The following is a 9,199-nucleotide window of genomic DNA, read 5'->3' as shown; positions in this document are numbered from 1 at the left end:
ACTATGTCAGCTTGCAATCAAATTCTGTGTTAAAAATATAATATTAATATCTAACTAAATATTAATTTAGCTTTAAGAGTTGAAGCTTAATTGACTTTTATTATTTAAATTATTATTTAACCCTAATTAAATAAATATAATCATATATTATTTGAAAATTAACAAATTTAATATTGTAATTAGCTGAGTTCATAATCAACTGTATATTTATTTTGAAATTTTATTATCATACCTTAAAAATATTTTCAAGTCCATAAGTATAAGAGATTTCTTTATAAAAAGTAAGTAGACATATAGTTTATAATCCTCTACTATATACAGTTGTTTATAAAATATCAGATATAATGCCACTTTTATAGACGTAATTGACAGTTACATAAAATATTACAGTTAATATTATAATAAATTTTACTAATAAATGGTTTTTATAATAAATATAATAACAAATTGCATTTAAGTATTTAACGCCATCTATATAGTTATAAATATTATTAAAATTAAACATTTTATTATTCATCCTGCAGTAGATGTAATAAATTTGATATCTTTTCTTCTCTTTTTTTATGTGCTTTTAGGAAAGATAAATTTTTATTACAAGTATATTTTTGATATTATTACAAACTACTGTTATTTAAGATATAATATAGCAAGGTGGTGCGACAATATATAAAATCTTAATTGTTTCATCATATCTATCTGGTCCTTATTATATAGTTATAAAATGTTTCATTTCTAATATGGCATTGCCGTGTAAATAACTCCAGGCTTTAATATATTTGCATAATTATTTCTTCCAAAGATTTTTAGTGTTTTTATTTTATCAATTTATCCAACACAATAAATTCTGTAGCTATTACTGCAAATTAACCAGCATCTATTATTTGTGTTGCTATGTAATTTAAGATTATTACTATAACGGCTGAGAGCATATAATTGCATATTTTAGATAAACAATAATGGTCAACTGAGTAGTGGTTTATATATCATTTAAAATGGAAGATAATCTTTTAAAAATTTAATATCTCACAATAATTTTCTCGATTACTTATATAGCTTCCATAATGTTATCTAAGAGGAAGCTCTAACCACCATATAGTTTTATGATTTGGATTGGTCGTTTATATTATCTCCTACAAAAATTGTTGATTTGGTTTAGGCCTATAAATTTATCCTTATTAGTCCATTCTATAAAACATTGTCTAAAATGTTTACATAGAATTAAACTAGTTTGATAACCTTTTGTCAATATAAGTTGCTAAGAATTATATTATTGCATTATGTGATTTTTTATATGCCAGTTTATTTTGTATGCATAATATAATAAATGACAAAATTTGAAAATCAGAATAATTGTTGAAAGTTAACAAATTTAAAAAAAATATAATATATGCCGAAGGCCCCCAAATTGAGGGTATGGGGGGCTTCGCCCCACATAGAAATTTTTTAGTTGAGCCCCCTGAGAGTGTGAAGGCTAGCAACGCCCCTGACGTCCCGCAAAACGACCGCAATTATAAATCTACCGTGTGTGTATAAATATTATAGGGATAGGCGTTTAATTATCACGTATCACGTTTAAATACACAATAAGGTACTCCAAAAATAAGAAATAATACAGATGCAACTACAGTTGCGGCAATTGTAATCACTTATCTTGTAGTACAACATTCACAGAAATACTTATCATTACAATGTTGCTTGCTTATTTTTGTTCTACAAGTATAGTTTTCATTTATATTAGAGTGGTTAAATATTATGGGAAAAAGATTCTCATCAATGTTTTAGGACCTAAATCTAGGAGGTCAATTCTTGACGATTTGAAAGATGGGCATACATATGAACAGATGCATCCCCTCCGCTATTTCAACAAAATTAAGGTCGTTTCAATAAAACTATTAAATTTTTTCCCCTCCTATAGTGAAAAATCAAAAGACATAGCTATAACCATATAATGGTAAATATAGCAGATTCGAGATTATCAATAAATTGCAAGTCAGCTTTCTGATCTGATAATGCCTTAGTGAATTTGGTAAAAACAGAGTGTATTTACAGAATTGAGTCAGCACAATGTTGGTTGCGATATGTTCCTAATACCCGCCATCAATAGAATTTTATAATTTTATAAACCTCTAAAAAATATTCCTTAAATAAAATTTATAAAAGCTGTCCTAACATTTTGAAAATTTTTTTCAATAATGAATGGCAGAGGTATATTTAGGAATGATTTCACATGTAGGAATTTACTACATGCTGTTAATGTGTAGTTGCAATAGAAGAATCTTAATAAAAATTCACAAAATTATGTTGCAGATGTGTTCATCTTTACAGTTAATAATTGACAATAAATTTTATGGCGCCATTGCAAAAACTTAATTATATTTTATTTGAGATTAAATAATAGAACTAAATGTTTACCATCGAGATATTTATAAAATTCCTGGCATGACATATTATATATTTGTTTAACCATTAGCTCGGCTCTAAGTTTAAGTATTTTGGCGAATCATAAAAAATAGAGAGAATTACAATCTCCTCAAACAAGATATCAATGTCTTTCAGTATTTTTAATATATTTATTCAATTATAAAAACCATCAATTGATGGTTTCTGTTCCAAGGTCATCATATTTATACATTTGTAAATAGAGTTATTAAAATCAAATTTTGATTGTAAATATTCTAAAATTGTCTTAATAAAAATATCTGCTTCCTTTAAAAATGTATTAATTAGAGTATTAGTTGAACATTTTAATATAATATTTTCAGCAATAGCGCCGTAAAATTTATTATCAATTTTTAACTGTAGAGATGAACAGAGCTGTAGCATGATTTTGTGAATCTTTTTTATAAAGAATATTCTGATTGCAACTGAATATTAACTGCACGAAGTAATGTCAAACGAATCCCAAATATGCTTCAAAATTTTTCAATATTTTAGGACAGCTTTTAAAATCTTTATTTAAGAAGTATTTTTTTAAGGGTTTGTAAAATTTTAAAAACTCTTTTAATTCATTAACTTTTTTAGTTGATGACAAAATTCGTTAAAACATTTCATCACAATTATTTCGACATCCACAGATAGTAAATTTATTGCCTTCTTGCAAGAATTATGTAGTATATATGGCTTATTTAGCCAATTGGTGTTAATTCATTATTATGCTGCCTCAATACGGTAACTTTCGTTTTTTCCAAAATTTACAGAGGCATTATCAGCGCAGAAAGCTGACATGCAAATCATTGATAACCCTGAATCAGCTATATCTACCATTATGTGGCTAGCTACATGTTGGATTTTTCACTATCCGAGGAAAAGATTTTAACAGTTTTATTGAAATGTTCTTATTCTTGTTGAAATAGCAAAGGATCGAAGGAAATGTTTTAATATTTCCCATGATGCATCTGTTAGAATTGCATATAGAAGCCCATCTTTCAAATCGTTTAGAATTGAACTCTAGGATTCAGATACTAAAACACTTGTGATAGCTTTGCTCATTTTTGTTCTGCCACAAGTAAGGCTTGCACTTATATTGGAGTTGTTAAATATCATGAGAAAAAGATTCGACCCACATTGTGATGATATAACTCTGTGAATGTTGAACTACATGATAGATGTATACGATTTCCGCAAATGTAGTTGCATCTGTATTATTTATTATTTGAGATGCAATAGATGTTGATATACTCCCCTGTACTGACTTTTATGAATGAAATGATGTTGATTTATTATTGGATAAAAATAAAACAGGATAGAAAGAAATTAACGAACTAGACAGGTTTTTCGAATAAATATTTAAAATTATTTTAAAAATATAAAAATAATCAATGAATGTCTCTCAAAATTATTATTTATATATTAAAAATGTTAAATTACTAAAAAAAAAATGCGGGAGAAATTTAAAAATTGCGTGAGAAATTTAAAAATTGGGGTAGATTTTTGTGGGAGATTTCCAATTGCGGTCGTTTTGCGGGAGAGAGATGTCTGCGTGTAGACTAAAAAATTGTGGGAGTCTCCCGGTGATGAGAGGAGACATGGCAACCCTGGTTAATAATAGAGGGAAAATCATATAAAAAAAGCTTAATGAAATTTATAAAATTATAACATAAAGAGGTAATAAATGTGGTTCTAGTGTTTTTTTGTAGGTCAAATCATATCTTGGATATATAGTCAGTAAATAGGAATCCAGCCAGCATAAGAAAATTTGAAGCAGTTAAGAATAATAAGTATGGACATCGTGCATGGCTAATATTGAAAAATTATTACTCAAGTTTTCTAAGGATATGCTCAATTGGCATTGTACTTAGTGATCTGCACGGGCCTAATTTTTTAGGCCCGACCCGGCCCGAAATTTTTTTTAAAAAATTTTTCCCGGCCCGGCCCGAACACGAATTTTTTTTAGAAACTTTTGCCGGCCCGGCCCGAACCCGAATTTTTTTTAATTCATCCTAAAGTAATAATTATATTTTTTTTAGCTTTTAGTTTATTTTTTATATTTAAGATTTTGTTTTTGCAAAAAATATCTTAGTAAACAGAAAATTTATTTAGTATTTAATTATTTATTTAAAATACTATCAAAAATACCTATAAACCAAACAATAATTATAATGTTAAATTACACAACTATATATTAGATTCATATTTATAATTATCATTTAAAAATATCAAAGCATCAACATTTTCTGGTGACAGTCTATTTCTTCTTTCGTCTAATAACCTTCCAGTCTTTGAAAAAGTTCTCTCTGAAGTTGTGGACGTTGCAGGAATTGCTAGAATTTTTCTAGCCAATTTTGTCATCTTTGGTAATCTAATTTCATTTTTATTCCACCATTTTAATATATCTTTTTCTGGATCTATATTTTCATTATTCTCTTTTATATTTAAATTCTTATAAATTTCAAGCTCATCTGTTTCTTTTTTTTCATATTCTTCCTCATTGTCCTCCCATCTTTCATATTCATTGCCTGATATATAAAAATAATATAAATAGAACAATTTTAAATGTACCTTTAGATCTTTTAGGCGATTCCACAATTTGAGAAACGCCTTGAATATCCAAATCTATAATATCAATTGAAGGACAATATTCTTCAGAATTAATTATATTTTTGACTGAATTCTCTACTTCTAATATTTTCATTGATGATAACATTCTTAATTTTCTATATTTGGGGCATAAAAATGTCGCTATTTTATGCAAAATATTGATTTTAAATTTAGATAATAAAAAATTTTTTAAATTGGTTTTTATTTCTTTTATTTCATTGTTTTGATAAAATGAATCATTTAAATCCTCGTGAAGAATATTATTAAAGCATAGCAGTACTTTATGTAAAGTAGGATTAATATCTCCTTCTAGTTCTTTAGTAGCTTTATCAAAAGGATATAAAATATCAATCAAATTTTTCAAAATAGATTTCTCCAAGTTTTCCATTTTATTAATATCTCCCTTGGATGATAAAAAATTGACGATGTCATCATATTGGTTATAAATAGATTTCAACATATTTAATTTTGAATTCCATCTAATTTCGATATCTTGTTGTAATGTTTTGTCTAAATATTGATTCATGCCGGTTTGTTTAAAATACATGGTTAATTTTTTAGCAGAAATAAGGGTTTGATATATATTAGGAGCGATAATTTTCAAAGATTGTTCCTTAAAGGTATTTCGAAGAACAGTATTTAATAGATATGCGCTGCAATTTAATCTGGTGTATTTTTCTAGGGCTTTAATTATATTAGCTCCTTGATCAGATATAAATATTATATTTTTCACTTGATCGGGAATTATTCCAATTAAATCAAAATTTTGTAGCATTTCCTTATGTATGTTCGCGGCGGTTTTTTTCTTCTTTAAACTTATTCGTAAATAAAACATGTTTATATAAGGTTTCACCTTCGATATAATGAATTGAAACAGTTAAATAGGAAAACTTTTTAAAAGAATCTGTCCACATGTCTGTTGTAGCAGAGCATTTTTTATCAAATAATTGAACATTTATTTTATTAACCAAATTTGTTCTAATATGATCCGTCATAACTATAGCATTTCTCGATAAAGTAGTTGGATGGGGAATAATTTCGCTACAGTCAATATTACCGTAAATGGAGCCAATTTGAATAAAATTTTGAGCCATTTTTATAAAGCCATCTCCAGTTATCGAATCAAAGGCACGCATGTCCTTGGCGCAATAATAGATCAAGGTATCACATAGTTTCTTTTTAATAGTTAAGGAAGAATTTAGATCTATTTTCTTTTGAATATACCTAGTTATTTTAGGAATAGAGGAATCGTCATTCTTAAAGCACTTGTGACGTCTTAAATGAGAATTTCCAGATGTGCTTTTATATTGTAATATACTATTACATTTTTTACATTGGACGTAATCAAGTTTTTTGTTTTTATCATCAAATATGTCTTCAAAATTTTCCCATATATTGCTTTTACCTAAATGGGGCATACAAATATATGTTCCATTTTGTATTTGTTTTTTTAAAAAAATTAAATTCAAAAATTTAAGTTTTATAAAAAAACATTTAAATTATTTTACCCATAATAAAATATATATGACATATGGCGTCTACTTTCTAAATAAATAAAATTAAATATTTATATTTTACAAATAAAAAATGTTGCCGCCTTGTTTCTTAAAAAAAAAGTTTAATTATATATTTATACCAAGAATAAAAGATACATGCCATCATATGGCGTCAAGCTTCTTCAAATAAAAAAAAATATTTTTAATTTACAAAAAATATTAGTGCTAATATTAAAAATTTTTATTAGGCCCGACCCAACCCGAACCCTAATTTTTTTTTTAAAGTAGGCCCGAACCCAGCCCGAAGCCCGTTCGGGCCGGATTCAGGCCGGGCCTACTTTTGCAGATCTCTAAGTACTATTTATAATTTTACAAAAAAGGTTTATTTAAATAGTGATAAAACCTCTGGTTCAGCTTTTTGACTATTCTGTCCAAAATATATGAACTGCAACCATGATTACATATGGGCATTTTATTTGGCTGATGATTAAAATAAATTTTAACGAAATGGTAACAATCAATTAGTGGTAGTTGGTTTGTCTCGATTTATAAGTGATATTGATTTTGAAGAAATTTAATCAATTTAATAAATAATAAGCGGCATCCTAATGATTATGATATCTGGACTTATTCTTGTACGATATTTGCAAGAAATAATTAAAAAATACTTTTAGCGTTCTGGGGTTACTCATTGATAAAAGGAAAATGGTTTTTGCATTGAGTTTGCAGAAATAGCATGATTATTTCTCTAATTATAAGAGCCACTTTGAATCTACATGAACCCAGGTTTCTATTGTTATCTTATTTCCTTAAACCGACGCATTGTTCCTATTGCTTAAGGTAGTAGATGAATATAGAAAATGGTTAGAGATAGTAATGCTAGCCAATTAAATATGGAATTAAATAGTTTTGGAATGCCCATAAGAAGAGTTGGGCAGTACCGCGTATATATATCTATGATCATAAAAATTTGTCATATTTGATCCTGTCTAGTAGTTTTTTTTAAATGGCTCTTGAGCCGATTTTTAAAAACGGTTAACTCAATATTTTCGCCAGAAATCGAAATTTTGCTACTAGATGTCTAAATCTTTGTGCCATCTATTGGCATAATCTACAGCGTAATTTTATCCTGAATAAAATATTGAGATTTGCAGATATTGACTTTTTGTGTTTTGCCGTAAATTTTTTAATTAAAAAAACATAACGCATCCCGTGTATTGAAGCTGCTTTTTTATATATTAGTAACGTATAAAATTTTAATATAGAGAAAAAAAATTGGGTTTTGTAAATTATATTATCGTCTGTCTTTTTATTTCATTAATTTCCGAATATATGATTTCAAAAAATAAGTTTTTTTTTTTTTACATTTAATATATTAAAACAACTAGGAAGAAATTTTTAGTGCCCTCCCCCCAATTCTTATCATAGTAATAGTTTAGTCAGCATTCTTCCGGATAAAAACCAGCTTCTAAAAAACTGGTAGACCAGTTTGCGTTTTTTAAAATTGTTTCTAACGCCAAGCGGTAATTTGGTCAATTTGCATGATACCATTTGAAATGCAGTGTTTGAAACGCTAAATTTGTGCTTTAATATTATTATTCATTTGATATGTAAAATGATAGTTTTTAAACTACCATAATCGTCGTCAATGTAAGAAATCTTCATTTTTTACAAACATGGGGATAGGTAGGGATTTCAACTTCCAGCCTTCTATAAAAGGTTCAATAAAAAGTAAATAAAAGAATAACCAAGAAAAATAAAACTTAACTAAAAGCCAACGAATCAAATTTTAGTGATATCCAGATATTTCCTCAAAATCAAATAAAAAAATTTCCCAGTTAAAAATGAAAGAATGGATGAGGATTAAGAATGATCTGCCTGGATTTTAAAACTAATGGGCGGAGAATTTTTAATATCGTGGATTAAGATACACCCACGGTCAGCGTCTACATGAGCGGGAGGGGTAGGATCAGTTAGCATTCTATTTTTTGAGGGGGGTAGAATAAATTTTTGGGGGGTTATCTATTAAATTTTGAGATGAAATAACAAAATTTATTGCTGTAAAAATTAATAATTTTATTATAGAATTATTATAATACAATTCATCGATCAAATCTATATATTGCAAACAATCATACACATTGTTTTCCAAATAAAACTTTCTAAGGTTTAAATATTTCAGCAAGCTCATGCCATATTAATTAATTCATTGTAAATAATGGAGGTTTAATTAAATTTATTATCTAAAAAATAAATTCTTTATATTCACAAAATATCGATAGTTGGTAGTAGAGATAGATTAATTTAAGTTATCCTTTATAAATTATCTGAAAAGAGTATCTATATAATTAAAAAGGTGAAAATAATAATGGGGAGATACAGCCGCCGATGGGGGCGAAAATCTTTTAGGGGGGTAGGCAAAGGTTTTTGAAGGGGTTTGCATCCAGTGAAAATTCTGTCATGTAGACGCTGCCCACGGTAGCCCTCAATCTTAAATTTCTATCTTAGGTTTGATAAATAACAGCATTCGTTTATTAGTCTCAAAGATAACCTTTTAAATTGGACCTTAGCAATAATGCTCCCTCAAAAAAAGAGCCAATTTTATTTAAATTTTTTAATTATCATAAGGATTAAAATTCTAAAATAAATTATTTTATCCCATAGTT

This window comes from Gordionus sp. m RMFG-2023, chromosome 1 (assembly GCF_954871325.1).
Source record: "Gordionus sp. m RMFG-2023 chromosome 1, tfGorSpeb1-WG-v2, whole genome shotgun sequence".
Classification (NCBI taxonomy): domain Eukaryota; kingdom Metazoa; phylum Nematomorpha; class Gordioida; order Chordodea; family Parachordodidae; genus Gordionus; species Gordionus sp. m RMFG-2023.
This window is presented reverse-complemented; position numbering follows the sequence as displayed.